The following is a 13,936-nucleotide window of genomic DNA, read 5'->3' as shown; positions in this document are numbered from 1 at the left end:
TCAAGAATCGAGTCTAAATAAATCTCCGAAGAATGAAAACGACGCATCTTTCAGTGCACAGAGTACAGCCCCCGTTGCACGTAAGGGCTGTAGCACAGTCCACACATTCACCACCCATTACTGTTGACGATGGGCCCGTGAAGATGCTATTAGGTGAGAGCGCATGATCATAACTCAGAGTTAATGGGTGAAATAATCAATCCCATTTCAAACGCTAGGGAAAGGCTGAAGGGTCATACACACTGACCAAGTCCTAATGGCACTCGTGTCTGATTAGTGCTGTGCATGGCTCAGTGCTTGGCGGAGAGTGAGATTAAACCTCAGATCCCCAAGTTGCTGCCGGTTCCCCAGGGAAGTGAATTGCTGTGCACCATGGCCGCTGTGCCCTTTGAAAATCCTGAATGGTAGCCCTCATGCCTGCTTCATCACCCCGGACTGGACTTGTTCCAGGTCTTAGCTGCCTCTGATTCATACCTGCCTCTGACTTAAGATGAAATGATGGTACTGGAAAGGTGGTGTCCATTACACCGGCCACATTTGTGGAATCCCCACCTTCCTAAATACCCCAAAGTTTCTGAACCCCAATTGATCACAGCCTAGTGATCACACCCTTTTTGCCTTCAGCAGTGTTAGCTTTTTTTCAGGGGAAAATGCTGAGATAACAACAATACTTGCTTTTCTTTCTTGCCCAAATGACAGCAGGTTTTCTGGGTTATGCCAGCTCACTGAGCTGTCAAAAACACTTGAGAGAAATCAAATGTTTTTCATAGATGGTATCTCTCTTTCTCTCTCTCTCTCTCTCTCTCTCTCTCTCTCTCTCTCTCTCTCGCACACACACACACACACACACACACACACACACACTTCTTTCAATCTCCATACAGTAAGAGCAGTAAATACGAGGGCATGGAGAGGAGAATTTTTTATAAGCCCTCCCTCCCTCCCCCTCCAGGTTGAATTTGTGAGCTTTAAAAACCCAGCTGAGTCCTGATTCTTACCTGCATCCAGCTGAGTGAAAGGTTTGGCAATAGGAGTTCAGTAAGAAGCTTGCCTGAGTGGGCAAACAGGACGGCGGCCACACTTGATGCTTCCCCTGCTCTGTCTCAGCAGTGTCAATGAGCCATGCAGTGATTGGCAGGGGCACAGAGTCACCCCCCTCCCCCAGCATTTGTGAATGTCTTATTTGGGGAGCTTTACTGGATTTCAGGCAGGCGAGTGATAGCCCTCTCACGTCTGGAGCTCAAGTCAAGTGTTCCCTGACTGATGGATGCCGTCTCTCCTTCTATGGCTCCCTGGAGGAATAAGTCCAGTTGAAAAGAACAACACAGAGTTTCTACTTAAGTAGACATGTTTCCTTTAAAACTAGGAAATTAAAATACATGAGTATAGGCATTGATTTGCATTAGCATAAATGCCATCCTTCAACAGGCTGATTCTTTCAAACACTGATACATGCATACAGACGTACATGTATCTGATGATGCTTTGTTCACTGAGACTTAACTTTCTGGAGTGGTTATTTAAACCAACGGGTCTTTACCTTATGGATGTTCCTGGACATGTGTGAGATCCTCTTGAAAGTTACCAACCCCTCGCTGTAAAACTGCATCCCTAAACAACATGTTGCCACACTTTGGAAGTATACACAGATTTCCCAGAGTAGTTCGCGAGCCTCTCTCCTCTCCCCATTCCCAGGTCTGTGGACTCAGCTTGAGAGAACCACTGGCTTGGTCCTCACCCCCAGCTCTAGCTTAGAAACTCTGCATTTTTGTGACATTGGCGTGAAAGCAAAGTCCCTTCCCCAGCTCAAATACAGTTTCCAGTCCTCTGATGTGGCAATGTTTGGCATCAACAGCTCACGTACATTCTCCTTTCTCATGGTTTCAGCTGCCCTAGCAAATATGACTTTCAATTTAATAAAGGAAGAGTCTTCATATTCCTTCCCTCTGACCTGAATCCTATTTATTTTTTCACCTTGTAGCCAAGAAAAGAAGAGAAAATTGCTAAAAAGTAACAAGGTCTTGCTGATCTTCACAAAAAAAAAAAAGAAACAAAGCAAAACACATCATGATTCTCTTTCCTTTTATTAGATGGGGTTAATTTTTCTTTCCCTTTTGACAAACATATTTAAAGTCCCTACTCCTTCCCAATCAATAGTCTGAACTATGGGTATCCATGCTTGCTCTTTCTTGTTAAAGACTCCCCTGTGACATAAGCTCTGTTGCCTTTGGTGTAGGGCTTCACCACCACCATCTTTGACAAAAACACCAATATCCCTTTAGATATTGGGTGTTATAGAGAGAGGGTGTTGCACAGAAATGCTCTCTTTGCTAGGCTGGAAACCCTCAAATCTGATGTCTGAAGAGGTCATTCAGGCCATTTCTAGTTGGACAAGGCAAAAGTGAAACTCAAGAGCATTCGTCTCCTCGTCTATAGAAATAAGGCTGCTGATTACAATACTACCCTTGCAAGGTTGCCATGAGGATTACAGGATACAATGCGTAGAAAGTCCCTGGCCCAGCACCTGTCATACACCAGCTAATCGAAACTGGTGAATGGGTGCAAGCAAGGAAAACTACAGAACCATGGACAGCTCCCTGTGATGAGCCATTTGGGGGGGTTTCCCAGACCAGCTGAAGGTTGCCTCCAGGCAGCCTTACTCCATGGAGAAGGACTACCTGGTGCTGAAATGGACAGGGGCCCTTAGACAACCTCTGGCTTTCTGTGACAAGGATACCATCCTCTTCACCATCTCTGTCTGAAGGTGCATTACACCAGGCAAAGAGATCGAAGAGCTCAGAGGTCTTACAGGGTTAGACACTTACTTAAGATTCCTTTCCATGCCCCATGGCCAAGTCCCCAGCTGACCATTCTTAGATCCTTCTTCCCTTCAGGTGAGTACAAGGCTCTCTGTTTTGACTCCATCCCTAAAAACTGTGTTTCTTGACTAACATAATTTCTCAGGGCCCATAAAAAGCCATCGGGGCCCCTCCCTCTTCCTTCCTTGGCCTGATTTGTGGATTTCAGGGCAATTTTTTACTACATTTAGGACAGCCAGCTCCTACAAGGGAAAATACCAGCCAAGACACTATCTTCCTAAATGAAAACACTGATTAATGTTAGCAGGCTTCTTTGTCACAATGGAGCAGGAGCTAGGAGGGAGGTCGAGCAAACACATGGACATGTTCTTTGATAACAGTTGTCAGCTGCTTGAGCTCCTGTCATGTGCTCGTCCATGTGGCTGCCCATGTAAGAGCATGTGCGTCTATGCCCCATTTCCCACCCCTTCTCCAAAACAGGGTCTTAACCCTCCGTGCCATTACCACTATAAAAAATAGAACATGGCCTCATATCTGATTTTTCATCTTTTCCCCCACCTTCAACCCGAAGACCTTGAAGAAATGCTGGGGTAAGTAGTGAAGGAATTAACATCATTTCAGCCAAGCAGAGCCCAGAGCCTTGCTGCACGGGGCTGAATTTGCCAACTAATGCTTTCTTCCACCCCTGACCAAAGGAAGCGCAATGGAATAATAGCAAATCCTCTCAGAGAGCGAGAATCATGATGTGGTTCACCTCAGAGAAAGAGTGTGTCCCCTGAGGGAAGTTGGCCAAGCCTCTGCCTGAGGCAGAGCTGCCAGGATACTGGAGCTCTCAAATCATACCTCTTGGTTTTCCAGATGCTGCATCTACAGGTGACTTGCAGAGTCAGAATGAATGACAGCAATGAGTGGCAGGAGGTTCAAGTTAGTCTCCCAGAAAGAGAGGTTCAGGTAGCCCCCCAACAAAGATGAACTGGGAGAAAGTTCTTCACAGATGCTTCATTGCTCTGGCAGCAAAGTGCCTAGAAAACACTAAACCCAAGGACAGATAAAGACCAGGCACTCTTACCCAGATGACCCCGCATAGGCTTCCCTGCCAATTAGCCCACTCATTCTCCATCGGGACTTGGTAAGGACAGCATAGCACTTGACCAAGGACCTTTTACAGATGACACTGAAGTTCATTCAGGGGTTTTAGGAAAATTGTTCTTGGTGAAAGGCTGAGGAGTTTCAGTGAAGCCAAGATTTGAGTTTTGATTCCCCAAACCCTGGTTGGTGCTTCTGCTTCTTAGAACGAGTTGCCTCTTTTAGAAAAAGCTCCCAAGGATTAAACCATTTGCCCAAGTGGCACAGTGCTGGGACACATGGTATGGAACCTGGGAGAAAGAGGGATGTCTCTGTACCAACTATGCTCTTGATGGCAAGGCCATGAAGGAAAATACAGAGGAGGCCCCGTTTAGATTCCTGGGGATGAGGACGGGAGAGTTGGGGAGGCAGGAGATGGACAGAGAGGGGAGGTTGGGAAAGCTCTGCTTTCCGATACACAGTGTGGGGAGATGCTACTGGTTTCTTTCCAACCACACAGAGATGCAAGAACAACCAAGTGAAATCATAGATGAGGAAGTCATTGGGAAGATGGGAAGAAGCTCAGAGCTTTATGAGTCTTCTGCTTCTTAGAACCCAAACACAAGTAAAGCTAAAACAAACAGACGTTTTTTTCTTAGCCTTTTTCTTTTGTGAAAGAGATAAATGTCAAAGAAGTAAAGCTTACATCAGTCAGATTATTTATAAAATTTCCCCTGGGAGTCCACATGTCAGCAGAGGCTCAGCTCAGCCTCCTGTATGCTCCCAGTTGGAGTCCTACATAATGAGAAATGCTCAGAGCAAGGTAACGAGGCCCTAGCAGACCATGATGGTCCTGAATCACTGGAAGCAGCCCTTCGATTTTACACCGCAGATTTCGCTGTACTGGAAGTATCTGGGCATTAGTCATCTGTGTGTAGTATAGATGGCGGTCCTCTTTTAACAGAATATTACACTTTTCTAATTATTCTGTAAGATGGGAATTTTGTTTATTACTGGAAAATTATTTGAGTTTGCCACTGACTTCTTTTTCTTCATATATTTTTATTGGTTTCAGAGAGGAAGGGAGAAGGAGAGAGAGAAACACCAAGGAGGAGAGGCAATCACTGATTGGCTGCTTCCTGCATGCCTCCTTCTGGGGATCAAGCCCACAACCCGGGCATGTAGCCCTTGACTGGAATCAAACCTGGGACCCTTCAGTCCACAGGCTGATGCTCTATCCACTGAGACAAACCAGCCATGGCTCCACTTACTTTTTAAAGGGGGTGCAGAGTAATAATGGGGAGAAAACTTCCATTTTCCTTGAGTTTTAACTTTTGATTTAGTTTTGTGTTTCATATCATATGGGTCACCATAGACAATGCTTTAATAATATGGAATGTGGGGAGTCTCACTTAATGATAGGCATCCAGGGGAAAAAATAAGAGAACAGAAAAGAAGGAAAAGTGTATGTGTGAGAGACTGAGCCAATTGCAATGCACCTTCCAGTAAATCCCATACCATCAATTCCCACCTGTGAGTGAAAGGATTTCTAAGCCCCTCCACCACCACCCCAGAGAGTCTATGGGGCTTGATCCAATTCTCACAAAGCAAAAGTCTACATATATCTAATAGCTTTCTGGCCACGCCAATTCCAATCTAAAAGAGTCTACATATATCTAATAGCTTCCCAGCGACGCCAATTCCAATCTAAAAGAGTCTTCCTGAAACAAAGGCAGGGCAAGTAGCTGACAAGAGCAAACTGTACTGAGTGCAATGCTGTCTAGTGCAATTCTCCAGGTAATATTTCTTAGCTTTTCAGATGCTTCTCATTTCAGCTCAAACCTCTTGATCTCCTGTCAGAGCACTTGGGCAGCCATGTGGGCCGTTGGTGTTCTGGTCAGTGCCCTGTATGAACTACTCTTCAGCCAAACAAGGAGTCCTTTTCTTTATCGTCTCTTTGGTTTCCCCCTTCCCTTGTCATGAGAAGAGATGTACACCTGGAGGTTTGTCTTACATTTCCAGGAAAGTGACTCTTGCCCTAAATTGCCTTCTTATGGTCTAAATCAGTGATTGGCAAACTTATTAGTCAATAGAGCCAAATATCAACAGTACAATGATTGAAATTTCTTTGGAGAGCCACATTGTTTAACCTTAAACTTCTTCTAACACCACTTCTTCAAAATAGACTCCCCCAGGCCGTGGTATTTTGTGGAAGAGCCATACTCAAGGGACCAAAGAGCCAAATGTGGCTCTCAAGCCACAGTTTGCTGACCACAGGTCTAAGTGTTTCTGTTCCCTTCCCGCTCAAATGGGTATGTTGAAACCTAACTCCCAAGGTGATGGTATTAGGAGGCAGGGTCTTTAGGATGTGATTTGGTCATGTGGGTAGCTGTCCAAGAAAACTCCTCTTTCTGCCTCCAAGTTAAATATTATAGCCAGTCCTGAAAGCCCAGAACCCAAATCTGAAAGATTTAGGGAAGTCCAGTCATTCTTTCACAACTGTCATGTGTAGGAAAAATCTTCTAGTCTCACTTAAGCCCAGCTTGCTGCATGCTCAGCTTGTTCCAAGAATTCTATACTTGAGGAGCTGATATATGGTGATCCCATTAGTAATGAAAAGCACAGCGGGTTAAAGGTGAGAAGATGACTTTTCGTCTTGACTCTGCTGCTGTTAGTGGTACCTGATGCAAATCTTTTCATTTTTTTCTGTGCTTCTCTTAGCCTGTATTTCACCAGAAGAAAATTATTAGTTTTTAAGTAGCCTGCAAAGAAGAAATCACATTTATCCAAGGGGAAGAATTTTTATGACATCATAAAATGTAAAATTTCTCAAGCATGCTTGAAGATAATCACTAAATATTTCCTCCCACCAAGCCATTTATTTAACACTAGAGGCCTGATGCATGAAATTCATGCACGAGTAGGCCTTCCTTCCCCCAGCTGACAGCACCACCTTCCCTCTGGCACCCAGGACCTGGACTTCCCTCGTAGCCCCGGCTTTGTCCAGAAGATCATCTAGAAGGACATCCAATCTAATTAGCATACTATGTTTTTATTATTATAGATGGTCTAGCCCTTCTTCACTCAGTTTTTCCTCATAAGCTTTGTTTCCAGCTTTCTGGCATTTTCTCTGCTCCACACCAAGATGACTATGTTGCTCACTAACTTCTTTTTAGTACCATTTCTAAGGAAATCCATCTTAGCCATTTAAAACACTCCTGAGTGTTTTTGCCCTAAACACTGTCTTAGAGCACTTAAGCTACTTGTGATTTCCTCTTCAATTCAGTTACAACCAATTCTCTTACATTTGCTTCTTTTGAGAATGACTTGATTTTCCCCTTTAGTCCTGAAGGATGTTTTCACTCCTTTCTTTCAGTATTTGAAAAAATATTACTGTCCCATTTTCTTCTGGCTTCTGTTGTTTCATATGAGAAATCTACTGACATTTTATTTGTTTTGTTCCTATAAGTAAGACATCGTTCTCTAGGCCCTTTCAATATTGTTCCTTTATCTTGTTTTCAGAATTATAACTATCATGCATCCTACTATGGATTTCTTTGGATTGTGTTTTACTCAGCTTCTTGAATCTACAGGTTTTTTTTTTTTTTTTTTTTTTAATATATTTTATTGATTTTGTACAGAGAGGAAGGGAGAGAGATAGAGAGTTAGAAACATCGATGAGAGAGAGTCATCGATCAGCTGCCTCTTGCACACCCCCTACTGGGGATATGCCCGCAACCAAGGTACATGCCCTTGACCGGAATCGAACCCGGGACCCTTCAGTCCCCAAGCCGACGCTCTATCCATTGAGCCAAACCGGTCCCGGCTTGAATCTACAGGTTTATGTCTCTTGCCAAAACTGGGATGTTTTCCACCATTGTTTCTTTGAGTGCTTTCTCAGACCCAGTCTCTTCCTCCCCTTCTTCTAGGATTCTGATGACATGAATGTTGGCTATTTTATCACAGTTGCATAAGTTCTGTTTGCTACTTTTCAGTCTATTTGCTCTGCTGTTCTATTTATATCTATTGTTCTATCTTCCAGTTCACTGATTCTTTCCTCTATCCCCTCCATTCTGCTATTGAGCCCATCCACTAAGCTCTTTTTTTCTTTGTGTGTGTGTGTGTGTGTGCGTGTGTGTGTGTGTGTGTGTGTATGTGCGTGTGTTTTCATTTTCCTTTTGGATCTTCTTTATATCTTCTGTTTCTCTGCTGAGACTTATAATTTTTTTCATTAGTTTTAAGTATGTTCCTAATTGCTTACTGAAGCATTTTTTAGCATGGCTGTTTTAAAACCTTGGTCAGATAATGCTAACACTTCTGTCATGTCAATGTTTGGCATCCATTGTCTTTTATCACCCACCGTGCAAACTTCCTGAATCTTGGTGTGACAAGTGATTGTCTTTTAAAATCTGGACATGCATGTATTACATTATAAGACTCTGGCTCTTATTGAAACCTTCTGTTTTACCTGGCATTCTCTGGCACCCATTCCGGCAAGGGAATGGGTGGAACTGGCTTGTTTCTTCCAGACAGAGGTAAAGGCAGGCTTCCCACTCAGCCTTTGTTGACACTCAAAGTGGTGAGAATGAGGGGGGTCCTTGTTACTCAAAGACGGTGCAGGAGCTTGGGCTTGCTACATGGACCCCTTGACCACATGGCAGCATGGCCTCATTACAGTGGGGTGACGATGGAAGTTCGAACTCTCCTCTAGACCTCCTCTTTACTGGCACCACTTTAGCAGGGAAGGAAGAGGAGCCTCATTACTGCCAGGTGGAGGTGGGAGTCCAAACTTGTAAGTTCCCCAAGAGATCTCTGCTAATACCATGGCTGCAGAGGGGAGGCGGGGGAAGAGCTGGTCACTGGGTCACAGGGACAGAAGTTCCAGTCCTCTACTTGGCTTTATCTGACACCACCCCTCATGAGGCTTGTAGTTCAGGCTACTCACTTAGCCTGTGTTGGCATGTGTGTGTGTGGAGGGGGCGGGGTTAGGGGACCATAATTTTTCTATGGTGATTGGCTGGAATGTAGATTTATTCTGTCTTGTGAGGCCTTCCCTTTCCTAGTATCTTGACCAGAGAAAGCTGACTTTAATTGAAACATTGTGCTTATTCATGTTTCTGGGTTGCTAAATTCTTCAGTTCTAAACCTTGGATATATGACATATAAAGAATACTCAGGAAACTCGCCACTGTGTTGTTCTTTGGGTCCCAAGATCCCTAACCAATCTGTCTCCTCTCCACTTTTCAGTCTTCTTATACTTGGTTATATATAGTATCCAGGGTTTTAGTTGTATTTTTATTTGAAATCTGTTTTTTAAATATTGTCAATAAGTTCACATTTTAAAGATGCGCTGTGGGTGATTTCCACCTCTGGGAAGTTGGAATAGATATACTTTCCCCTATACTCCTGGTGCTGGTCATAAGCTGAAGCCCCAGGGTTATGAGAAAGAAGGTAGATGGCACTGCTAGGAACTTTCCCTTTGTCGTACTGATTGATTGCAGGATATTTTGGTTGGCATTAATGATCTTATAGCTTAATTTATTTTAATCTAAAGCCTAATGAAAGAACATTTGTATGTCTTAGCTAATCACCTCTAAGTCAATCCAAGAGTGACAAACCTTTTATATTAGACCTCAGTTTCCCTGTCTGTTAAATGAGAGTCATAATCGCTGCTCTGTTTAACTCAGAGGTTTGTGAAGATCGACTAAGATGGCTAATGGGAACACAACTGACAGATTACAGAGCGCTGTGCAAAAGTGCTGTGCTCTTATCTGCAAGCAATACTTGGGCTCCCTCCCCCAGGGAGCTGTGTTTGCAGAAGTGAGAAGATTGGCCTAAGGCCAACATGGGCTTTACCTTTATAGAGAATTCGACAGGAATGACTCGGGAAGAGTTCTGAATGCTGACCTCAGAGGGGCAGGAAGACGAGAAAGGCACTGAGAGCTTTGCTAGCACTGTCCAGCATCTCCAGACCCTGCCCGGGAACGCCCTGGTGCAATGACTGCCTCTGACCCACTCCAAGGCCCTGCGGCCAAGCATCAGGTGCTTTTGCTCTATCGCCTACAGCTAAGCATGTCCCCAGCAGAGCAGACTGACCCCAGGAGGAGTGGATCCGCTGAGCCTCACAACAGGCATGGCCTTTTATTGTCTCCTCGTGCCCCTACACCCATTTGGGACAAGGTGAGGCAGGCATGTCAGCAGCATTCACCTCCATACAGCAGAGGGCAGTGGTGCCCTCATTGAGGTCCACACCCAAGCTTGTCCGGAGGGGCGGAATGAGTCCTGTGGGTTTGTGCACAGGGCAACAGCTCAGGAACTTGGCTCTGGCCCTCTCTCACTTGGGATTAGTCCTGCCAATCCTCCTCCTGCCCAACCCTAGTCACCTCTTCCTTACTCCAGTCCAAACACACATACACAGAAACACAGGCATAGACGCAAACACAAACATACATAATTACATATATCTGTACCTATATCTATATCTATATCTATATCTATATCTATATCTATCTATCTATACACACACACACATACACACACACACACTCACACAGCGGAAAATTTCCAAATTAATCCCTACAAAATACTGCAGTTTAAGCCATTTAACATCTATATTGAACCAAACAAGAAAGGATTGTTGTTTAAGGCAGGGAGACCTATAGGTTTGTTTTTGGGTTTTTGTTGTTATGGTGGTTTTGTTAATTCTCACCCAAGGATTTTTTCCCATTTATTTTTAGAGAGTGGAAGGGAGAGAGAGAGAAAGAGAGAGAAAAATCAATATGAGAGAGACACATTGATCAGTTGCCTTCCACCTCCACCTCAAGCCAGGATCGAACCTACAACGCAGCTACGTGCCCTTGAAGGAGAATCAAACCTGCAACCCTTTAGTCCAATGGCCAACACTCTAACCACTGAGCAAAACTGGCCAGGGCTAGGGTTTTTTAACTAAGGAAAGAGATGAGCCCACTTCACCAGGTAGCCAGGAGTTAGTGTGACTGAGTGCTGCTGTCTAGGGGGTCAAAGGACACCATTCCAGCCCCAACACTGACACTCTGATGGGACCTGAGGCCCATCACTTCTCTCCTTGTTCTAGTTACCTCTAACGTGAGATATAATGTCAGTTTCCACATTCCATGATCACTTTAACTTCCCTGGCACTGGGCTCCCCCCTCCCCTGCTTTGTTCATCTTTCTAATGGAAAACAGGGGAGATGCCCCTCTCAGTCCCTGAGAAACCAAGGTACTCAAGTACAGGAAGCCAGTCGGACCAGGCGAGCTCCCTTCCGCCCTTCTAGAGGTACTTAAAATGAGCTGAGGCACTGGTGGGGTGCAGGGCATGGTTTTAAGTTATGTGGGTTTATTTGATTAAATTAGAAATCAGGAAAGAGGTCACAGGAAGTCAGATGATGCTTTTAAAGGAAACTGAATTCATCGCTTCTCGGCCTTTTGGCTAAGATCAAGTGTAGTATCTGTTCTTATCTGTTCTTATCAGTTTAAAGGAAACTGAATTCATTCTGTCTTTTACGTCTGTCTGTGGGGTCCCATAGGAGGCTGATGGGAGTCGGGATATTCAACCTGCAGGCTTTTGCTTCAGGAAACAGACTTTGGAAGGATGTACGGAGGGAAGCACGGCCAGGTTTTAGCAAAATTATGAGGTCGGTGACATTTCCGTTCTGTGCTCTTGCCATTGAGGGACCTTCATGACCCATTTTCGGGACAGCCATCCAATGGTTTCGTGACAGACACAACTCCCTCCTGACTGCTCCCAAGCAACGCTCTTCCCATCCCCACAAACCTGCCCTGGTTAAGTCTAGCTCTCTAGATGTCACCTGATTCCGATGTAGGGAAATGCCCCTGGGTCCCCAAAAGCCGCTTCATTTAAACAAAGAGGTGTTCCTATCTACGTGGGGCAAGGTCTATGCTAGGAGACAAAATAGGGGCAGCTATTGCCTCCGTTCCCTGACAATTCTAGGCAGTGAACTGGACCCCTTGAGGCGGACTCAAGATCCAAGTTGGCTTTCGGCCCACCCTTCTTCAGTCCGAGTTGTTCTGAGGAAGTGAGCATCCCACCATTGCCTGCACTCCAACACCTCCTTCGCATATCCATATCGAATTGAACATCTTCTCCTTTTTTTATTTTATTTTATTGATTTTTAACAGAGAGGAAGGGAGAGAGATAGAGAGCTAGAAACGCCGATGAGAGAGAAACATCTGCCAGCTGCCTCTTGCACACCCCTTACCGGGGATGTGCCCGCAACCAATGTACATGCCCTTGACCGGAATCGAACCTGGGACTTTTCAGTCCGCAGACCGACGCTCTATCCACTGAGCCAAACCGGCTTCGGCCATCTTCTCCATTTCTGATTGCAGGGTTCAATGTCCTCCTTATTAATAATGCATTTGGAAATCTGTTTTCTTTTTTTCTCTAAGGGAATTGTGTAAAATGCCCATTTCCTCAAATCAAAGCATTTCCAAGAGAATTAGCCAATTTGCTGACTTATTAAAAATAACAGCATAAGGGAAGTGATGGCTTGGTTGGACTCTGCAAGAGACAATCAAAAAAGTAACTCTTCATGGATTTTTTTTTTTAAGTTTCAAAGCATAGTATCCTATGGTGATGAAGCAATAACATGCTCTCCACCACCCCCACCACCCCTGTTTGCAACTGAAGCAACTGGTTTCCCCTCTGTCACTCAAAAGACCCAGATACTCATTCTCCATCATTTCTGAAGGTTCAAGGAAGGAGTCCTCCTAACACAGCTCATGTCTGGGAACATTACCATGGTACTGCTCTTAGTGTGCTGAGCGAGGCCTGGAGGACTGAGCAGTCACGCCCAGTGGCTCTGCCCCATGTATGTTAAGTGGGAGGCACCTGGAATGCCAAGCTTTCCATCGAACCCTGTAAAGGGGATGTGACCAGATTCCAGGAGACAGAGTTCTAGTGCTAGCTCTGCTTCTGCCCACTGCTTTACCCTGGACCTGGGTATGACATCTATGTGAGCAGCTTTTCAGGGGTGGTAGCCACTATGGGACGCCTCAAGTCCCCACAGATCCCCAAGTCCCCAAGCACAATTTAGCCAGGCCACTGGCCACTGTGGGTCAAGGTGAGGCCTCAATGACAGCATTCATGTTAGACAACTTGCTCAGAATAACAAGAAGTGAAATGCTCAGCAAAGCGCAGTTGCTTAGGATTCTTATTTTGATCAGTTTAAGCCTCCCTTTGAGATGTTGAAAACTCCATTTGCTATGTTCCTCAGCAAAGCCCAAAGGGGTTGGAAACCTTCACAAAATTATATTAAGTGTCCAAAGGCTTTTTTGCATGAATGAAGGGGTTGAGACAAGATTTACTCTAAATCAGACCGGTCATAAATGAAAGCAGGAATTATATCCAGAGCTCAAAGACTGTGCTTCTCTCTCCAAATCCCCATGAAATCCTCATGCAAGTTCCCAGGGTTGGATTCGCATCCAAGAGAGGCACACCCAAAAGGCCTCCAACCCAAAACATGGGCTGCACAGCTCTGCCGCCTAGCCCACGTGTAGGGCATGGTTGTTTAGAAAAAGAAGGAATGATCGGAAGACACCAAGTTGGCTCCCGAGGGAATGAGCATAGAATCATTCGTTCACTCAATAATAATGGTAAGAACCAACATCCATCGATCCCCTACTCAGCAAAAGGCACTATCCTATTGCTTTCAAGGTGTTCACTCATTTGCCTCTCACAACTATCATTTCATACATTTCATACAGAAGGAAACTGAGACACAGGTGGGTAAATCAGTTCTATAAGAACACACAGGTAGTACATGTTGGAGCCAGATTCAAACCCAGCCTGGCTCCAGAAACATGTGCCAGGCACCGAGCTAGACTGCTGGGGACATAATGGCGGACAATACCCAGAGTCCCAGGGTGGTGAAGGGATAAGACAGAGAGGCCAGGGAGGCAGTGGGAAGGGTCTGAGAGGTTAGATCCCTCACTGATCCAGCACTGACTTTGAGAAAGTCTCTTCCCCTCTTTATCCATCTGTAAACTGTGAGAATTATCTAAATATTCTCT

General features: G+C 44.9%; 1 pseudogene; it reads left to right on the top strand.

Moving 5' to 3' along the window:
• Positions 1–11,313: 11,313 nt before the first annotated feature.
• On the top strand, positions 11,314–11,469 carry LOC118721011 (annotated as a pseudogene).
• Positions 11,470–13,936: the final 2,467 nt, after the last annotated feature.

This window comes from Pipistrellus kuhlii, unplaced genomic scaffold (genome assembly GCF_014108245.1).
Source record: "Pipistrellus kuhlii isolate mPipKuh1 unplaced genomic scaffold, mPipKuh1.p scaffold_m20_p_17, whole genome shotgun sequence".
Lineage (NCBI taxonomy): Eukaryota > Metazoa > Chordata > Mammalia > Chiroptera > Vespertilionidae > Pipistrellus > Pipistrellus kuhlii.
The sequence above is the reverse complement of the archived record's forward strand: the minus strand, read 5'-3'. Positions and strand labels throughout refer to the sequence as shown.